We start from the raw sequence: 19,261 nt of genomic DNA on the forward strand, positions 1-19,261 counted from the left end.
GTTTTTAAATTTTCTTTGTATAGATACGACCTTAAAAGTTTTCATCTTATATGTCTTAACAAATTATATGAAAGCTTGAGAGAAATCCAAAAATATTGCATGAGATTTTGTCATGGATTCTTAAAAAAACATGGATTCTTTGACCGACACGATAATAGGCTTATATGTTAGGTATGTACGATGAGGTAATTGTGTGATATTTTCCCGGCCTTAGTATCATTAGGTTAGATTTGTCTGGGAGGGTTGTTGCCCTCTCCTCACATAGGCCAGCTTTGGCTCTTCGTGTTACCACATAACCTCTATTGAACATTTGTTTACTCCCCGCTGAACCAATTACATGATACTATAAATTTAAAAATTTGGTTTCTTGCTGTTTCTACAATACTGGTCATAAGGGGTGTTTAATACATCAACGTGAATTATATTAATTTTGTTTTACACGGATTGATTCCTAAGCCACATGAATCGGGCCAGTTAGCAAACGTGTTCAATGTAAGTTAGGGTCACAGGGTTTGTAGAAATTAGTGTTGAGTAGATAGTAAAGCAGGGGCGTCCAAACGCTTGCATAGGGAAGAGCAAATCACTAATACAGTAATTCGAAAACACTAACACAAGTAAAGATGCCGTTAACTAAATGTTATTTCATACACTGAAAAGTAATAAGGCATCACTTACTTGTCCAAAGTTTGCGCAGGCAATGATAATTTCGTATGTCCAGGCATTAATTTTTTTTAAGTGCACGCATTTCGTCAAAGCAACAACAAAGATCGCAAAAAAAATTTCGACACAACAATATACACATGAAAGTGTTGTTGCCACGCTCGCACAGCTGAGACAAGGCAATAACAAACACATAAAAGTGTCGTCGCTATGCTCGCATAGGCGAGACAAAAAAAAATCGAAAAACTGTTTGTGTAATTTGCATTAGCTTATTGAAGGAGCGCGTATATATACACGCATTTGCTCTTCATATACTGAAGAGCAATTACAAAAACAAATGACCACACTGAGTATAGGGCTTGGACGCCCCTGTAGTAGAGTAACTAACCCCTCGCATTTGTGTTGAAGCTGCCTCATTGGGTATGGTAGCCGTTCGTATCCTCCTAGAATGAGATAAATATCGACAAACGTGCTGCTTGAAACCAGGTTCCTATTTTCCCGCACCGGTTGTGTATTACAGATTATACGGCGGATTCAGTAAGTTGGTTACCGAAAGTGGCATTACGGAATCGAGGTAACTCAAATTTTTGCTATGAAACGCCATTAGCATTTTTTATTTTGTTATTTAATGTCAAGTATGAACAGTCGACGATAAAAGAAAAAGTATTTAAAATTAAGTTTTTGTTTTTAAACAAGGATTGGGGAAAACCTAAACCCCCAATCAGGTCTGGGTTAGTGTTAATTATTAATAGTTAAAAAAGTTAAAATAAATCTTTTACTAATACAATCAGATCCTCTGTGTTGATAACAGAATAAAGTTTGTTGTTTGTTGAAAGGGATCATGCAATGAATAATTAGTTGTACAAATGTTAAGTTATAAAGGAACAAAATTTCGAATGTAACTAGCAGGAACTGAGATTCCTTAGCCCATCTTTTGATAAAGCCGAGAACTTGAATTGCCTTAGAAAAACATGTTTGTCAAACTTTAGCTCACTATCAAGGAGAATACCTGTCATTTACTTCTGCTAATCTATTGATAGGTAACTGATCAATGTGTTAGTTGACTATCTGAGGTGAGTGTTTGAATTCATAAAGACTGAGGGCAGATCATTGATAAATAGATTAAAACGCAACGGTCCAAGGTGACTACCCTGAGAAACTCCAGACCTCGTTTTAAATTCTGTTGGTTATGTAATTAGATACTTACTTCAGAAAATTCTTTGGAAATCCAATCATAGTTAATTTATTTATTAGAAGACGATGATTAACGGAATCGAATGCTTTACTAAAGTCAGTATAAATAACGTAAGTCTGCAATTGCTTTGAAAAGAGTTAACCAGCCTTTAAGAAAACTTAAGTAGATTGGTGGTGGTAGACTTTTGTTTAACAAAACTGTGCTGGTAAGGTGATATAATTGGACTACAGAAATGCATAAGTTGAGATGTAATAATTTTCTCAAAGAGTTTAGGTGCAGACAATTTTGAAATACCTCTATAGTTGTTTACGTGACTTTTATGGCCGTTCTTATGTAACGGAATAATGAATGAATCCTTCCAGACTGAAGTCAATGAGCAATATTTAACGGACAATGCAAAAAGTCTATGTAAAATTAAGTATATGGAACCGGCGCAATATCTAAGTACGCAAACTGGTATGCCATCTGGTCCTGGAGTGAACACAGGTTTCAGTAAATTTAGTTCTCGCAATAACGGTTCTTCGGTAATCACAGGCTCTGGAATAAAATTAGCTTTTTGTACGTTTATACGGATAGGGTGTAATTGATGAGTCGCTATTAACAGAATAAGTTGTTTGAAAAAAGTCTGCAAATAGATCGGCTGATTCCTGATCAGTATTTGACGTCGTATTTTTATTTCGTATGTAACTGAATTGGGTATTAATAGAAGATTTATTGTTTGGAAATTTACAAAATTATAGAACTGTTTAGGATCATAAGCAAACTGAAGCCAGCAACGACATAAGTAATTGTTGTAAAGTTGTAAGTTTAAAGTTAAAATTCAGACTTGGCAGTAGAATAGCGTGAAAAATCAACACTGTTCCCTGTATGCTTATATTTTTTAAGACTATCTCGATTTTATATTTTTTAAACCAGCTAACTCACGGGTAAACCAATAGGAGGCTTTTTAGACCTACTAGGCTGCCTTCGAGGAACACTTTGTTCCAAAACAAGTTTGTTAAAGGCGTCATAAAAAAATAAATAAAGCATTTCTTACTAAATTATTACTGGCCAAAAAAGTGAGGACCAAGTCATTTGATTTCATAATAAGGTTATTTCAATTTATTAAAAGTCGGCTTTTCTAAAACAATGGGGCTTCAATGCTACTGTACTGTGTACAGTTTGCTCTAGAACCGGCAGTTCTATAAGCAGTTCCAAAGTTGCGTGAAAGGCATCTTCCGGGAGCACAATCGGATCAATTTTGCTAATAGTGCTAGCTGAAGGATCTGATACAAATAATAAATCAAGAAAACGGTTGTTACAATTACGAACGTTATTTATTTCATTAAGTAAGAGATCAAGTATGCTATTTACAAACTCATGAGAGCTAGTAGGAACAACTAAATTATCCACTGTGGACCAAGATACATCTGTTAAATTAAAATCTCCCAGTACACATCAAAAATCCCTATAAGAGAGCATAGAGGCTATTAATTGTTTATTGGATAAATGTTCATTATAAATTGAAACATCCGATAGAGGTGGAATATAAGAGCAAGTTCAATAGAAGGAAATTTGACAAACAGTCACTCTAACTGCAATGAACTCAATATTAGATAAGCAACAAATTAATTCCGATAAAAGATCGGATTCAACGGTAATTAATACGCCAACCACCACGTGACAGACGGTCACATCTATAAGTGGTATATTTATTTGTGAAAATTGATGAACCTGAAATTCTGAAATTTCTTATTTAAATTTAAAGCCTGAGCTTTAACCAGGTTTCAGTGAAGGCAAAAACATTATAATCAAAAGAAATACTATCTATATATAGTTTAGCTCATTTAGACTTAATACCTCTAACATTTTGATATGCTAAAACAAATGAAGTAATTAGTTTTTTGCATCATAAGTAGGTTTAACAGTAAGAAATGCGTTAGTTATTTTAATGTGTGAGCGCAATTACAAAAAATACAACAACAAATACACACTATTGCAAGCACCGTTCTAAAAATAGAAAAGCAAAAAAAAGAGAGAGTAACCGATTGAGAGCTTATACCAGAGACTCTCAAACCAACAATAACAACACAGCAATAAACCACGAAAACAATTGTTAGTTTATGTATGCAATTGAAACAACACAACAATAAACAACTTTTACCAATCCTAATGTGCACTCTTTCACTATGAAATTCACTATTAATATGCTAGTTTAAACAAACTAAAATATACAGATCAACTAATTACGTCCAAAAAATACGTCCGTTCTCCGCAAAAGCTAAAAACTTTCATTAAAATATTTCGCAATAAATCTTGCATATTCATATTCACACATATTCATTATACTCATTCAATTTAATAGATATAATATATATATAATGATTGGTCAAATATTAATATTTTTATAGCCCTACACACCATTCTTTCAAAACCTTGCCACTAAGGTCATACAAATACCTGGCGGAGGTGAGAGCATCAGGTATGCACCTGTGTTCAGCATGCTCTCTCAGAGCACTTTTAATTGGCCTTATCTTAAGTATAATTATTAATCCCTTAATGGCTAGAGCTCTCTAGAGACAGCGAACGTTGATACAGAAAATTAAAGGCATAGACATAGAGATGATAGACACACACGAGGCGGCATAATGTAGACACAAACAGATAAAAGCGTCGCTCTGGGTCGTTTTACCGAAGTTAGTAGCAAGAACCTGCAAGAATAAGATTAATTGAATTAATTTTGAAGCTAGCTCCACTCGCTTCATTCCTTTCGTCAACAGAGTGATCCAAAAGAGAACCAAAATAAATTAAAGTCACTTTCCGAAATGATCTTGGTCATTGACCGATCAAATAACACGAACGGACAGGTACGTTTGAAACATACGGCTCGAATAAGAGGAATCGTCGACATTAGCAATCGTATCCAATTTATCTTAATGCCGTCAAGTAAAGAAAAAGAGAAAGCATCCAACAGCTCCTTTGTGACTACCCCACATTCACGTCACCAATTCCTCGGAAAGTCTTCTACGAGGAGCTGACAGCCTTTTAAAGGTAAATATGAGAGATCTGGCTCAGTTAATAGTACATTACAGGCTCAGTCAGTGCGGTACAGTCACAAAATGTTTTCGGATGCTTTCTACTTCTTACACATAACGCAGCTGCAAAAAAAATTTTTGGTAACCACATACAGTTAGTTAGTATTCCACGACCGATCTTTAGTCTTTTTCCGTATAAACAAGATTCTTACGCAAATCGATTCAGAGTCGAGTTCTAGAAACTTTGCCTCTTTTGATCATCGGGTGTGAGTCAATATTGACAAATACCGTCGTAATTGAGTTGATCCTGACATTGTTAAACGCACCCTCTATTTCTAGCAAGGCCGCCATCGCAGGCGTCTTTCTCTGCAGTGTTTTCCAATATCTTTAATATATTCTCATGCAGTTTTATAATAATACTACAATTCTTTGGTGAGCAATGGCTTGTCGCTTTATTTTAGTTAGGGTTTTTAACATTCAACCTTTAAGTTCAATAATTGGACAAATTAAAGCTGGGCGCAACCAACTTTTATGCACTCTCGGTCAAAAACATTTCAAAGCGTTTTTATTTCAGAACATGTATTATTTTTTAATTGCTTAATATTGTGGGTGTAATCCTTTTTTTAGGATAAATAAAATAAAAGCGTTGGGTATAGTTCTTGATAATTAGTCGCTCAAACATTCAGAAGGACAGACAGCATATGACTAGATCGACTTAGTTTGTCTTGCTGATCAAGAATGTATGTACTTTGTGGGGTCTGCCACGACTTTTTCTTGCTGTAACATACATTTGCACAACTTCATGATAACCTTTTCCATTTTTTACAAAAATGTCAAAGTAATAAGCTTTAAAGGTCAATTAATGGAAGAATGAATATGCGTAAATATAAGAATACTTCAGATAACGGCAAGAGTGTACCTACCTTAAAAGTTACAATGGCTACATGGTGGCACCCAACACAACAGAAATTTTAGCTGATGCCAGCCGACAGTTATTGCTTGGGTGTCAAACAAACAAGCGAAAGGTATGTGAGGAATACATAATTTCCATACTTTAAAAATTAGCAAAATCTCACACTGTGGGATACCACCATAGCTTACTATTCTACTAGTATAAATAGATAAGAAAAATAAATTGATAACAAGAATTATTAGAAATTATAATAGAAAAACAAAAAAATTTAACTATTTTTTATATTTTCTTTGAAAAATGACAAGTGATCGCTGTGCAGCAGGGCCCACACGAGCTAGATAGTTAAAATTTGCATTAAAAATCAAAATATGTATAATGTAGAATACTTATACGCTTATACTTATAATAATACGCTTTTAAAAATATTATTTTTTGTCCTACAAATATTTTTATCTGGAGCACGACAACAACATTTACAAAAAGCACAATTTCTACAAATTTAAGTCTGTCATGAAAAATATATACCCTTAAAAAGTTTATTTTTATTATTATTGTTTGGAGTAAGTGTGCTGCGACCTAAAAGGTCTATTGTGCGACCTAAAAGGTTTAAAGTTCCCTATCCAGCCCTATTTTGTGCAGAAAAGCCAAAATTTGTCCTGGTTTCAAGTTTCTCATCTGTCTTGTGTCTAGGGTAGGAATCCCCCACTGATTAAATCTTACTCTGCAGAGCGCAGGATATTCCTCCATTAGATGCTCTGGAGTTTCGTCATGCTTTAGACATAGTCTACACAAGGCATCGTCCACAATTTTTAGCTTGTGTAGGTGCTTGCGCAGTCTGCAATGTCCCGTTAGGAAGCCTGTAACTATCCTAAGCAAGTTTTTGCTCAAATTTAGACACTCGACGGTACGTTTCGTGTCATAGCCGCCCAGTATTCTTTTACTGTGTCTGGCTCCTACCGATTTTTCCCACCAGATCTCGCTCTCCCGCTGAGTTTCTAGAGTTATGCTTCTGTTAACATAACGTGTCCCAAGCCCACAAAAAGGCTCTGGTCCCCAGAAAGCAGAGCTTGCTCCCTTCCTGGCTAGTACATCAGCAATTTCATTTCCCGGAATACCACGTGGCCCGGGACCCAGTAAATGGTCACCCTGTTGGTTCTACCCAACTTGTTGAGTGAGTCTATATATTGCCATACTAGTCCTGAGACTACCTTGTGAGCAATCAGTGATTTGATTGCTGCTTGGCTGTCCGAGAAGATGGCAATGTCCCTGTTTATATAGCCTCTTTCCATGTTGAAAGCTACTATAGCGTGAATCTCCGCTTGGAAAATGCCTGTATATTTTCCTAGCGGCTCGTAATACTTGTATTTGGGTCCGCATACTCCTGCTCCTGCCTCATTTTCCGTGAGTGACCTATCTGTATACCACCTAATGGCATATGTTTTCACATTATAGGTGTTAGATTGGCCTTTCCATTCTGTCTTATTACTTATTTCAGTATTAAAGAATCTATTGAAACTATATTTGGTATCTGTTACGTCCTGAGGGAGTTGTGCTATGAGAGTAGAGGTGTTCCCCTCCTCCCATACTTGCACGCTTCCCTGGATTCTAAAATTTGCTCTTTTCGCACACTGCTTTATGTAGATGTGCAGTGGTGGCAACCCAAGTAACACGTCCAATGCTGTGGACGGGCATGTGCGCATTGCGCCCGATATGCACGTGCAGGCTAGTCTCTGAAGTTTGCTCAGAGACCTTTTCGCACATACCAGTTTTGTTTGCTCAGCCCATACCACCGCACCGTAGCTAATTATTGGTCGTACCATCGCTACGTACATCCACATGAGTATCTTGGGGGAGAGACCCCAGTTCTTGCCAGAAAGAGCTCTACAGTTCATTAGAGCCATGGTTGCCTTCCTGGTAGAATTTTCTAATTGGCGTTTCCACTTTAGCCTACTATCTAGTATTACCCCTAGATACTTGACCTCGTTGGAAAGCTGTATTGTCGCATCTCCGATTTTAATTGGTTTCAGCGATTCTAGTTTGTATCTATTGGTGAAAGCAACTATAGTGGTTTTGGCTGGGTTTATATTCAGCCCCACGCTTTTGCACCATTCCACACTTAGTTTTAGTCCCAGCATGACCCTTTCACATAATGTGTGCTCATATTTTCCCTTGCAGACAATGGCGATGTCGTCGGCATAGCCTTGGCATTCAAATCCATTGTCTGAAAGAGTTTGAAGGAGCTCGTCAACTACTATGCTCCACATGAGTGGTGATAGAACACCACCTTGTGGGCATCCCCTTGTAGTTTGGGCTCTGACTGTTAAGGTACCCCACTGTCACCTCTGCTATCCTGGAGTCTAGTAAGCGTTCTAGCCACATCACTAGTCCTTTCTCTACTTTTCTTTTGGTCAGTGCTCTCACTACTACGTTATGCGCCGTGTTATCAAAAGCCCCCTCTAATTCCATGAAGGCTCCGAAAGCAATTTCTTTAGCCTTCACTGACCTATTGAGAGAGCTCGTGAGCTCTACTAGCGCTGATTCAGTAGATCTGCCTGCTCTATATGCATGTTGACTCTTATGTTAAGAAAGGACGTTCTACTAAGTACGTAATCCTCATGTAGTTGTCCACCTTTTCAAGGGTTTTGAGTAGGAAAGAGGTCAGACTTATCGGCCGAAAGGATTTGGGTTGAAAGGGGTCTTTCTTCCCAACCTTTGGGAGGAAGATAACTCTGGCTACTCTCCAGGCACTAGGTATATGCCCTAGTGCTATACTGCCCCTAAATATTCTGATCAGATACGGCATTAGCAGCTCCAGTCCTTTCTGTAGATGTATCGGTGATATCCCGTCAACGCCCGGAGCCTTGTATGGCATGAATGTGCCAATTGCCCACCGTATCCTATGATCTTTTACTATTTCTGAGGCTACTTTCCAGTTTGACCTTCTGGCTGCAGTCCATTCTGGTTCCCCCAGTTTCCTAACTTCTTTCCTCAGCTTCTCTAGTTCCTGACTCCACCAAGGGTTGTTCTTTCTTGAGGTCACTGCCCTCTCTGGACAACTCTCATGGTATGCATCTTCTATTATCTCATTTAAATCATTTGTTAGATTTTCTAATTCTCTGTTTGAGCCCACTCTGGAGTTGACTCTAAGTCTCTTCAAGTTTAGAGCGAGAATTTCCTGAAACGCCAGCCAATCAGTTCTTTTCGGGTTTCTAATCTTATTATTGAAGGCTAGGCCCTCCTTAATGTCGAATAGAATTATTCTATGGTCCAACATTGACGGCTCTTGGGATACTCTCCAGTTCTGAATAAGCCCGGAGAGTCCCTGTTGCCTATCGTTAGGTCCAGGACCTCTGCTCTGCTCTTGGTAACGAACGTCGGGTTCAGACCCGACGTTTAAGACGCTTAGATCTGTTTCTAGACAATAATTGAGAAGGTACTCACCCCTGCTATTATCTTCTGTGCTGCCACACGTTGTGCTGTGTGCGTTTGCTTCACACTCCAGCAAAAGTGGCAGGTTTCTTCTCTTGCAGTGGTCCACCAGTGCCTGCACCTCAGGTGGTGGTGCCTTTGCATCTTCTCCCGGAAAGTAGGCTGATGCTACCACCAGTTTCCTCGGACTCGACCCGACAGTGATTTGCACTGCTACCAGGTCTTTACTGAGGAATTGGGAGAGACATAAGAACTTTATGTTTTTACTTATCAAGATGCAAGCTCTTGATTTAGTCTCGCGACAGTCTGCTATTACCTGCACATTCTTGTCGTTCAGACCGCAGATTCTTCCTCTGACGGTCCACGGCTCTTGGACGAGCACCAGCCCCAGGCCCAGCCTGGTAGTCAACCTCGCTATGACAGCCGAGGCTGCCTTCGCGTGGTGCAGGTTGACTTGTGCCACGCTGGTGCTCTCCATTCTATTAGAGGACTGGCTCCTCCTCCGACAGCGCTAGACTATCGTCCAGGCTATCTGGGACGAGCGTCTGCTCGTCTTCGGATTTGCCGTCCTCCGACTCTCCCACCTGTAGCCCTTCCAGGTCTAGGCCTCCCAGTGATGCGCTGTCAACCTCAGCCTCGGAGTTCAGCTAGTGCATCCCTCTCGACCGTGTTGACTGCCCGGCTGTGGGTGTCGCTGTCGCTGCTGCCGCCTTATCTTATGCATGCGACATGGGACCTGGCCAAACGATAGCTCAGGACTGACGCTTTCGCACCCGTTTCCAATCCACCCCCCCTCCTTCCCCCCCGCCCCTTGGTAACCATTTGTTGCGCTCCGCTAAGTCTTGCCTCAGCGGATCGTCCATGCCACCTGGCTCCCCCGGTCTCGGCAGAGTTAAGCCCTTCGACGCAGCTCTCGGTCTAGTGGTGCTGGCCCGCTGACCTGAAGCTCGTGCGTTGCTATGCATCGCACTCCCGCCCGGCCCTAACGTCGTCCGTGTGGTAGTTGTACCACCAACCACTTGGGGTGTGAAAACCCCTGCCTCCCGTGGAGTGCTGTGCCTAGGGGGCGAGCCCCGCTTGGGCGTGGCACTGTTGGGTGGAGGGTACTTGCCCATGCGCGGTTGGAGGTTACCACCCAGGTCCAGAGCATCCTCTTCCATCCGCTCTGCTAACTGTGTTGCGGTTAATTCCCGCCTTGTAAAATTTTTATTAGAATTATTGGACATATAGATCCCACGAGTGTAGGGGAAAGAAGGTCCGCCGTGCCATAGCCTCCATTGACACGGTAAGGCCTACACACTCATCGAGGCCAGGTATCGATGAGGCTCCGTAATAATACAGTCAGTTAACCCCGACTGCAAACTAGCCAATGAGCACGGGTCGCGTGACACTCTGGTTTGGGGCTGGTTAATTGTATTTATATGAGAACCACCCCATAGCGTTTTATGCTTCCCCGCCAAGCGTAACCTCTAGCCATGAAACGGGCATGGAGTCACCTGGTCACTAGTCCCAGATGGCTCCATACGCCGCATCTCAGCTAGACACTGCAATGCCAAGGCGAGCAAATGACACTAGATCACCCGGTAACAACCCGTGACCCGTGCAGTGTCCTTTGCCCAGCCGGCACCCTCGTGGAGGGTTCAGCTGGAGAATTTTTGCCAAAGTTTATCAAGTAAATACAATATTTTTAATTAGTTTTTCAAAAACTTAATCTTGCTTGTGTTAAACTGTTGTTGTTGTCCATGTGCAACGTGTTCGCAAGGTATACAACATTTTTGTCGGTGACAAAAGGATAAAAGTAAAACAAACTGAAATAGTACGGGGAACAGTGAAAACAAGGGTTTGCACACCTCTATTCTAAAGAATTTAATGCAATAAGTAAAACTGATATAAGATGGAAAAAGCGAAGCACTATAGTATAGTATATGCGTACATACATTATAACATATATGTCGGGTTAACACAATTCTCGTTGTTGGACATAATTGCCTTATTTAATATAACCGATTGTACTTGGCGAATAGCCAAGCAAAGAATCAACGTGCCAAATTATTTGTCATACACTGAGTATTTTGGCCACCTGGCGAATAGCCGGAACAAAGCAAGGAATCAACGTGCCAAATTATTTGTCATACACTGAGAACAATGATTTTAGATCCGACACGGCCATTCTGACACTAACACGTCCTCGTGTATAATTTCTATTATTTCAGATGTAAACTAAAAGTCTAAGTTATATCTCCTGGTTTCTTAATTAATTTTTTTTTTTTTTTTTTTTTTTTATTTATATTCTCATAAATTTAATATTAAACCTACGTTTACAAACAAACTTATATCTTAATTTGTATCCTCATTGCATAATCAGATTAATTTTAACATTTTATACATTTATTACATTTACATTTATACATCTCAAAACCATACCTTCAAACTAAACATTACGAACAAACTAAACATTACATATTGTCATCCATCAATTATGCATCCGCCAGGTTATTTCCATTAGAATTTATCATCGCCATCTCTATGGTCTTCCGCCACTCACAACTATTGCAATTTCATTGCAACTAATACACACTACATTTGGACAATTTCAGTCCACATCACATATCCTCTCTCACGGATATTTAACAAGTCTCAGGCGGGCACTCCAATTCACTGGGAACATAACCAACTGGCATCTTTCTCAAATCTTCATGACAATATTTATATGTTCTCTTATTATGCAATGATTTTAAGATATATCTATCTCCTTCTAGCACTTCACTAACTAAAAATGGCCCTTTAAACTTTGCATCCAACTTAGTTTGATGCCTTTCTTCATTTCTTAGTAAAACAAAATCTCCAATTTTATGTTTCTCAACTGTTGCTTTGTTTTTATCAAATCTGATTTTGTCATAACTAGCTGGTTGTTTATGTTTTCAATTGCCCTAGCTCTTACATTTTCCTTGTCTACATCCATCTCTGTATCGTACGGTGGAATCAAGCCCAGAGGACGAGCCTCCTTTCCAATAAGCAACTCTAGAGGACTTGCTTTGGTTGTACGACTAACTGTGCAATTCAACGCAAGTTGTATCTCACCTAAAAAATCTTGCCAAAATCGGTGGCTTGACTCAACCGCAGACAACAGATTTTTAAGCGTGCTCATCACTCGCTCCACTTGACCATTTGCACGGCTTCCTCCGGTAGCTATAAGATGAAGCTTAACCTTCTGTGATGCACAAAATTCTGAAAATTTCCCGCTAGTAAAACATCTACCTTGATCAGCTATTATACGGATCGGCTTGCCAAACAATGATATAGACGATTTCATTGCTTGAATGCAACTGTCAGAATCCAATCTCAATGTGTGAAACAAGTAGACGAATTTAGTTAAAGCATCAATTTGTACTATCACATATTCCTTTAGGTCATTTTTCCCGCTCAATTTCCCAGTAATATCTATATGGACTGTGTGCCATGGTACATTCACCTTTGGGATTGAATGTAACTCAGCTTGTATCTTTCCAGATGCGCCCTTTACTGTTTTACACGTAATGCAACTATCAACAAACTTTCTAACGTATTTATTCATCTTGGCAAACCAATAGTATTGATAAGTCTTGTCGAGCGTCTTTTGCCATCCCAAATGCATGATTGATTCATGCGCTTGATTTATGACTGACCACCGAAATGCATGCGGCACCACAGGCAAGCAACGGGTCCTGCCGTTCCTCTGAACTTTACGAAATAGCACACCTTTTCTCAACTCATAAGTCTGTGCAACATCGTCTGTCAGTTCTTTCAAGTTAAGTTTATTAATGATATCAAGTATTTCAGTATCTTGGCGCTGTTCTGCAGCAAGCCAATCACTCGAAATTTCTGCCAAATTTACACGTTTTTCTGGTACTAAAGACTTATCAACTTTTGTTGACTCGTTAATATGATTTCTAGATAAAAAGTCAACGTGCTCCATACGCTTTCCTTCTCTATACTCTATAGTGAAATCAAACGACTGCAAATACGCCCACCAACGATGCACCCTTGGCGTTAACTCAATCTTTGCTCGCGATGCTTTAAGAGAATTACAATCAGTATAGACTACAAATTCACGACCAGTCAAATAATGACGAAACTGTTTAACAGATTCTACTACTGCCAATGTTTCCAATTCGTAAGAATGATAACGAGACTCAAGAATGATAACGAGACTCTGCAGGAGAAGTAGTTTTACTAAAATACACATGAGGATTACCATTGATTCGATGCATTAGCATTGCGCCAAAACCATAAGAGCTTGCATCTGTGTGTAACTCTATCGGATGCTTAGGATCAAAAATAATTAATACAGGCTCATTTGTAAGGATATCAATAATATTCTTTCTAATTTTTTCCAAATCGTTATTCCAACTAAACACACTCTTGCTCGAAGTTAGTGAATAAATCGGTTTCATAATCTGTGAGAATCGAGGCACAAATCTTCGAAAATAAGACGCCAGTCCAATAAATTGTCTTGCGCTAGTGACTGTCTGCGGTGGTGACAAGGCACTTAACGCAGTGATTTTTCGCGGATTGGGCCTTAACTCTCCAGCTCGTACCTCATAGCCCAGGTATTGGACAGTAGTTTTCAAAAATCCACATTTTGCTATGTTAAATGAAAATCCAGCTACAGTCAATACATCTAACACAATCTTCAATCTTTCAATACCTAACTCTATGGTAGGTGATACAACCAATATATCATCCATATAGACTATAACGTAAGAATGTGCAAGATTTCCCAATGCGTTCATAATAGCTCGCTGAAACACAGACGGAGCGTTCTTGAGACCAAATGGCATTGTTAGATACTCATAGTGCCCATCCGGTGTAACGAACGTTCAACTGATTCGGGGTGAATGGGTATCTGATGGTATCCACTAGCCATATCTAAACAAGTAAAATATTTTGCACCTGAAAGTCTAGCAATCTGATCGTTTATAAGTGGTAAGGGATATTTATCTGACACCGTATTTCTGTTCAGCTCACGATAATCAACACAAAGACGATTTGAACCATTTTTCTTTGGAACCAACAGTATAGGACTTGCATAGGGAGAACAACTAGGTCGAATAATGTTACATTTTAACAATTCAGTTATTCTTTCACGTACAATTTCTTTTTCATTTGGGCTTAAACGATATGGACGCCGCTGCACAGTTTTGTTAGGATCAATCAACCGAATGGTCATTTCACCCGTAGTAACTCTTGTGCAAGGGATTCCATCAATAAATGCAGTTGCATAATTTTTAAGTAATTTAATTAAGTTTTCTTTGTCATTACCAATCAGTTCAGTATCAATATTAAATGAAAGGGCAGATGGCCCAGTCACTGTACAAGCATTTACTGATTTTGACTTAACAAATTCAAATTTATCAGGTGTCAATATAATTTCATATCCTTGACTAAGAATTTCTCTACCAATTACAATATCATTCGTGAGATGCTTATCTGGTATTACATGGAACAGAATTTCTATAATATTGTCATTAATAGAGCATTTACATAACTTTTGTAACATACTGAAAATACCAGCGTCACCAATAACAATATTATTAATGCGCTTGCCATCAAACCTATCGGCAATACTGCTTCGAATTAAAAAACACTCTGCTCCAGAGTCAAAACAAATTGGAAAGATCTCACCTCGGTGCATCATAACTCCTTTTGGCTCAGATACAAACAATTGATTACACTTCTTCTCGGTGAGTGATCCAGACTTAGCTGCATTGTTCGGGCACCGATTCGCAAGATGTCCAAACTGACCACATCTGTAGCAGGTTACGTTCTGCAAGACACATTGCTGCTTATTTTCTGGTCCAGACCGCTTGAATTTACATTCCGGCATTTTATGTCCTGGTTGCTTACATGAGTGGCACACAATTTTAGGGCGCTTGTAGTCACCACTAGTACCATCAGTGTTTACAGCACTCCTCTTTTTATCAAATGTTACAGCTTTCAGTTCCATTTGAAGTTGACTTCTGGTTTGCACATTTGATGAGAACACTAAACGCTGCAAACGGTTGTCAAAGTTGGCCATATGCGCAAGCACAGTGGTGACAGCTATTTCCTCTACGCTCATGTTGCGCCATTTTGTTGTCAATGACGTTACCATACGGCTTGCGTACACTGCGTGGCACTCGTTTTGGGCTGGACGGCTGCTCAACAAATTTAAAAACGTAGCTGCCGGTGTTTCCTTAACCTCAAAACGCTGTAAGAAGAGCTCCTTAAACTGCTCCCAATTGATGCCAGGGTAGCAGATCTGAGCCAGCCACGCAGAAGCACTACCCTCCATGCAGCTACTAAGCATCATGATAAGTGCGCTGCCATCGATCTGCTGTTCGTTCATAACAAGGCTTGCAGTTGCACACCATTGAGTCGCATCAGCTCCATTTGCTTCGGGGTTAAATTTTGGTAAAACCACGTCATTTTTTTCACGCATCGACGCTTGATGACTTTGCACATTTCAATAAAATTGCGATTCTGCAATTCCACCATAGCACGCCACTGCTCTGCAGACATTGCAGGAGTTGATACAGATCCCACTTCTGATGGTCGGTGTTACACAATTTCTCGTGTTGGACATAATTGGCCTTATTTAATATAAAAACCGATTGTTACTTGGCGAATAGCGGAAACAAAGGCAAGGGAATCAACGTGTTCCAAATTATTTTCATACACTGGAGTATTTTGGCACCTGGGCGAATGCACGGAACAAAAGCAAGGAAATCAAACGTGCAAATTATTTTGTCATACACTTGAGAACAATGCATTTTTAGATTCCGACATAATACATTTATAATATGTACATTTTATCCAAAAAAAGGGACTATAGGAAATTTCAAATAGATGTTTTTTTTTTTTTTTTTTTTTTTAAAACTTTGCTTGTTTTTATTGAATCTTCTTTTAAATTGAGACTAACAAATAAGTATACAAATCTTATAACTAACATTATCTAACCAAAGTTTCTCAAAAACTGTTTTAGGATTTGCACGTTTCCTAGATTCTATCCGCTGGTTGGGTAGGTCGTGTACGACGGCAGGACGGGAGCAGCTGCCCCAGGCCTTGTTTAAGCCCTCGCGCGAGGATTTTAGGATGGCGAAGAAAAAAGCTTGCCTGTAGTATTTTACTTGGTGTTTCAGCTATTTAAATTCTCTGAACTGGGTTGAATTATTTTTTAGATCTTTCTGTAATGTTTTCGTTTCGAACGTACCACGGTGCCCCGGTGATAGTTCTAAGGAATTTTGGATGGACTCTCTGGACAATATCAATGTTGCTATTTCTAGCGTTCCCCCATAGTTGGGAGCCATAGGTCCAGATGGGTTTAAGAACGGAATTGTAAAGCAGGACCTTATTTTCAAGGCTGAGAGAGGACCGAGCGTCTTGATAAGTCCAGTGGAAGGCTATTGGCTTTAGTTTTAGTTTGCGTTTCTTGGCTTTCGATGTGCCTACCGCCATGTGAGTCTTCTATCTGAGGCTGTACTCCCTGATACGTGGGTCACTTCGTTTTGCTTGGCGGGGAGTTTTGGCGGAATGTTTAGTGTGAGGCGGGTGGACAATTTCTGGCTGTTTTAGGGTAAAAAACGTTAACAATAGTATTGCTTTTTTTGTTCGTTTTACTATGTATTTCGCCAGTTCAATGAAGAAGGCCATTTTCATCCACTTCGACCATATGAAGAGCCAGATGCGCTGCTGCTTGCTGTTTGCATAGGGCACCTCGAACGGCTGAGAATAGCTGTATCGTCAGCAAAGGTGAATGTTGTTAGTCGTCTACTTGTTGGAATATACATGCTGTGAAAAGGGAAACATTTATTAAGTGATTGTTTCCAAGGTACGACTTGCCTTGGTGGGGAACTCCAGCTCTGAATTCAACATAGTTGTCAGACAATTAGCAGAATTGCAAAAATCTCACTGCAAAATTTCCTGTTCATTATAGATACGACTCTAATAATTTTGTGTTGGTATTATTAGGGGAAGCGTTGTTCTGATTCTATATGCGTAGGTCCTTTCTAGCCAGGACTCTGTCGGAATGCTGTGGATACATCTAAGTTTAATATCTGCAGTGGCAATATTCTCGGTTTTCGAATGCGCTTCTTATTTCAGATGTTAGCGATTTAACCTGCTCGATAGGGCCGTGTTTTTCACGAAACCCAATTTGATGTGATGGATTTTTGTTATGGATTCTTAAGGGGTATGGGATTTATCCGGAGTCAAGCAAAGCATTTTCAAAAAGGAGTTTTTGAAAGTCATGATAGGTAGGCTTATTGGTTCTGAATATGGACGATGGATTTGTGTGATCTTTTGCCTGGGGCTTTGGGTTTTCATTATTATTATTAACTTTTTCCAATCCTCTGGGGAGTTAACCAAGCTTGGTGATTGGCATTGAAGGAGTTTGCGCGAGGGTTGGCAAACTCACAATATGGGAGCTTCAATAATCATTTTGGCGTTATTTGGTGGAAGCCGGGGTTCAATGATTTTTGATGATGTGTGCGATTTCGTTGGGGCGGAAATTCCAATTGGCTCTTGTTTGAAACTGGAGAGTCACTTTGTTAATGTTTGGTATTGATGAATGATGTGTCAGGTTTGGCTGAAACACATTTTCAAGGTGTCCTGCAAATTTTTTGGCTCTGTCTTCATCACTGCAGTTGGCCCAGCCGCCTAGTTGGTTTCTTTATAGGCATCACAGTTACTTTTGGTGGGCATAGAGTTGGAAGAGCTTTCCATGAGGTTTTCGTAGAAGAGGATGATAGTTGCTGATGTAGCAGGATGTTACTATTTGCTCTTGTTGTTTTTAAAACGGGCTTTGGGTAAAAGCTTGCGGGTGGGCGTTCTTTAAGGCCTTTGACGTGCAATATGGCGACCTGTCGAGGATGCCATTCTCGTCTAAGGGCGTCGCTTTTTCTAGAAAACGAGTTGCTCGATTTGCTGATTTGTCTTCTTTTGAGGTGTAAGGCCACTTGTGCGTTTTGAGAAGTTGCAATGCGGGCTGCGGGGACAAAATTGGACTCTAGTGTTTTGATAAGGGGCTGGTCGATATCATCTTTAACGTTGAGTAGAATCATTTTTGGCGTAATGTGTGAGCTTATATTTTCCATTTGGTATCCATTTGGTTTTGTGTGAAGTCAATCTAAAGCGGTTGATTTCATCAGTTACGGGTATGACTGAGTAAATTAAATTTAGACGGGTGAGTGGGTCAAGAATGGAGAGATCTGAGAGACTTTCGGCACTGATCAATCAATTTCATAGATGTTGCAGGGAATAATTTTCGTGCACGCTCTGCTTTTAACTTTTGTAGGACTGGGGTATCAGACGCTAACTCGCTCAGTATTTGGACTCAACAGTCTTGTCTGTCGACGCTTGTGTTGTGTGTCTAGTAGAGAACAGCGAGAGTGCACACACCCTTAAATCACAATGTGTACTACCATTGTGGCACTGCGACACACAAGCGAAATTGTGGCTGATACCACAGGACAATTGCTTGTGTGTGGCTGAGGCAATTGAGAAATATTTCTTGTGTATAGCAATATGTAGAAATATTGCTCGTGTGGCATCAGCTTCCCGAAAAGTATATGAGAAAAGATTTTTTGTGTGCCTTTTGTGGCCTCTGTTTCGCTACCTGCTGTTGCGCCGACGCCGCTGCCAATGCATACAGAGCGAGACAGCAAGCGACATTATTTCTCGCTTATTCTTATGCCAGCCGACCGCATTTTATGTGCGCGCACATTTTCTTCTGCCCTTGTCTTTCGGCTACTTGCAGGCACCCATCCCTTTTTTTTTGGATGTACGTGTGAGCGTATGTACCAATACCCATGTCTTGTAGGTGCTACCATGGTACTTAAAAAGTGCAACCCTTGCTGTTGCCTCGTATACATATGTATGTATTTTATAGGTATATAGACGATACCATGCTTGTACACAAAGGAATAATTTCACAATTTTTCGAAAATTTTGGAATATTCTCAAATTTTTTGACAAAATTTGATGAATTTTACATTTATTGATTATCGGTGACTGTTGAATTAATCCATGATT

The 19,261-nt window shown here is 39.8% G+C and overlaps 1 protein-coding gene across 6 annotated transcripts in view; it reads left to right on the forward strand.

The window, feature by feature from the left end:
- The window catches only part of LOC108603350 (atrial natriuretic peptide receptor 1), a 62,683-nt gene that overhangs the window by 38,709 nt on the left and 4,713 nt on the right, over positions 1-19,261 (forward strand). The window lies entirely within an intron of this gene.

This window comes from Drosophila busckii, chromosome 2R, assembly GCF_011750605.1.
Source record: "Drosophila busckii strain San Diego stock center, stock number 13000-0081.31 chromosome 2R, ASM1175060v1, whole genome shotgun sequence".
Classification (NCBI taxonomy): Eukaryota; Metazoa; Arthropoda; class Insecta; order Diptera; family Drosophilidae; genus Drosophila; species Drosophila busckii.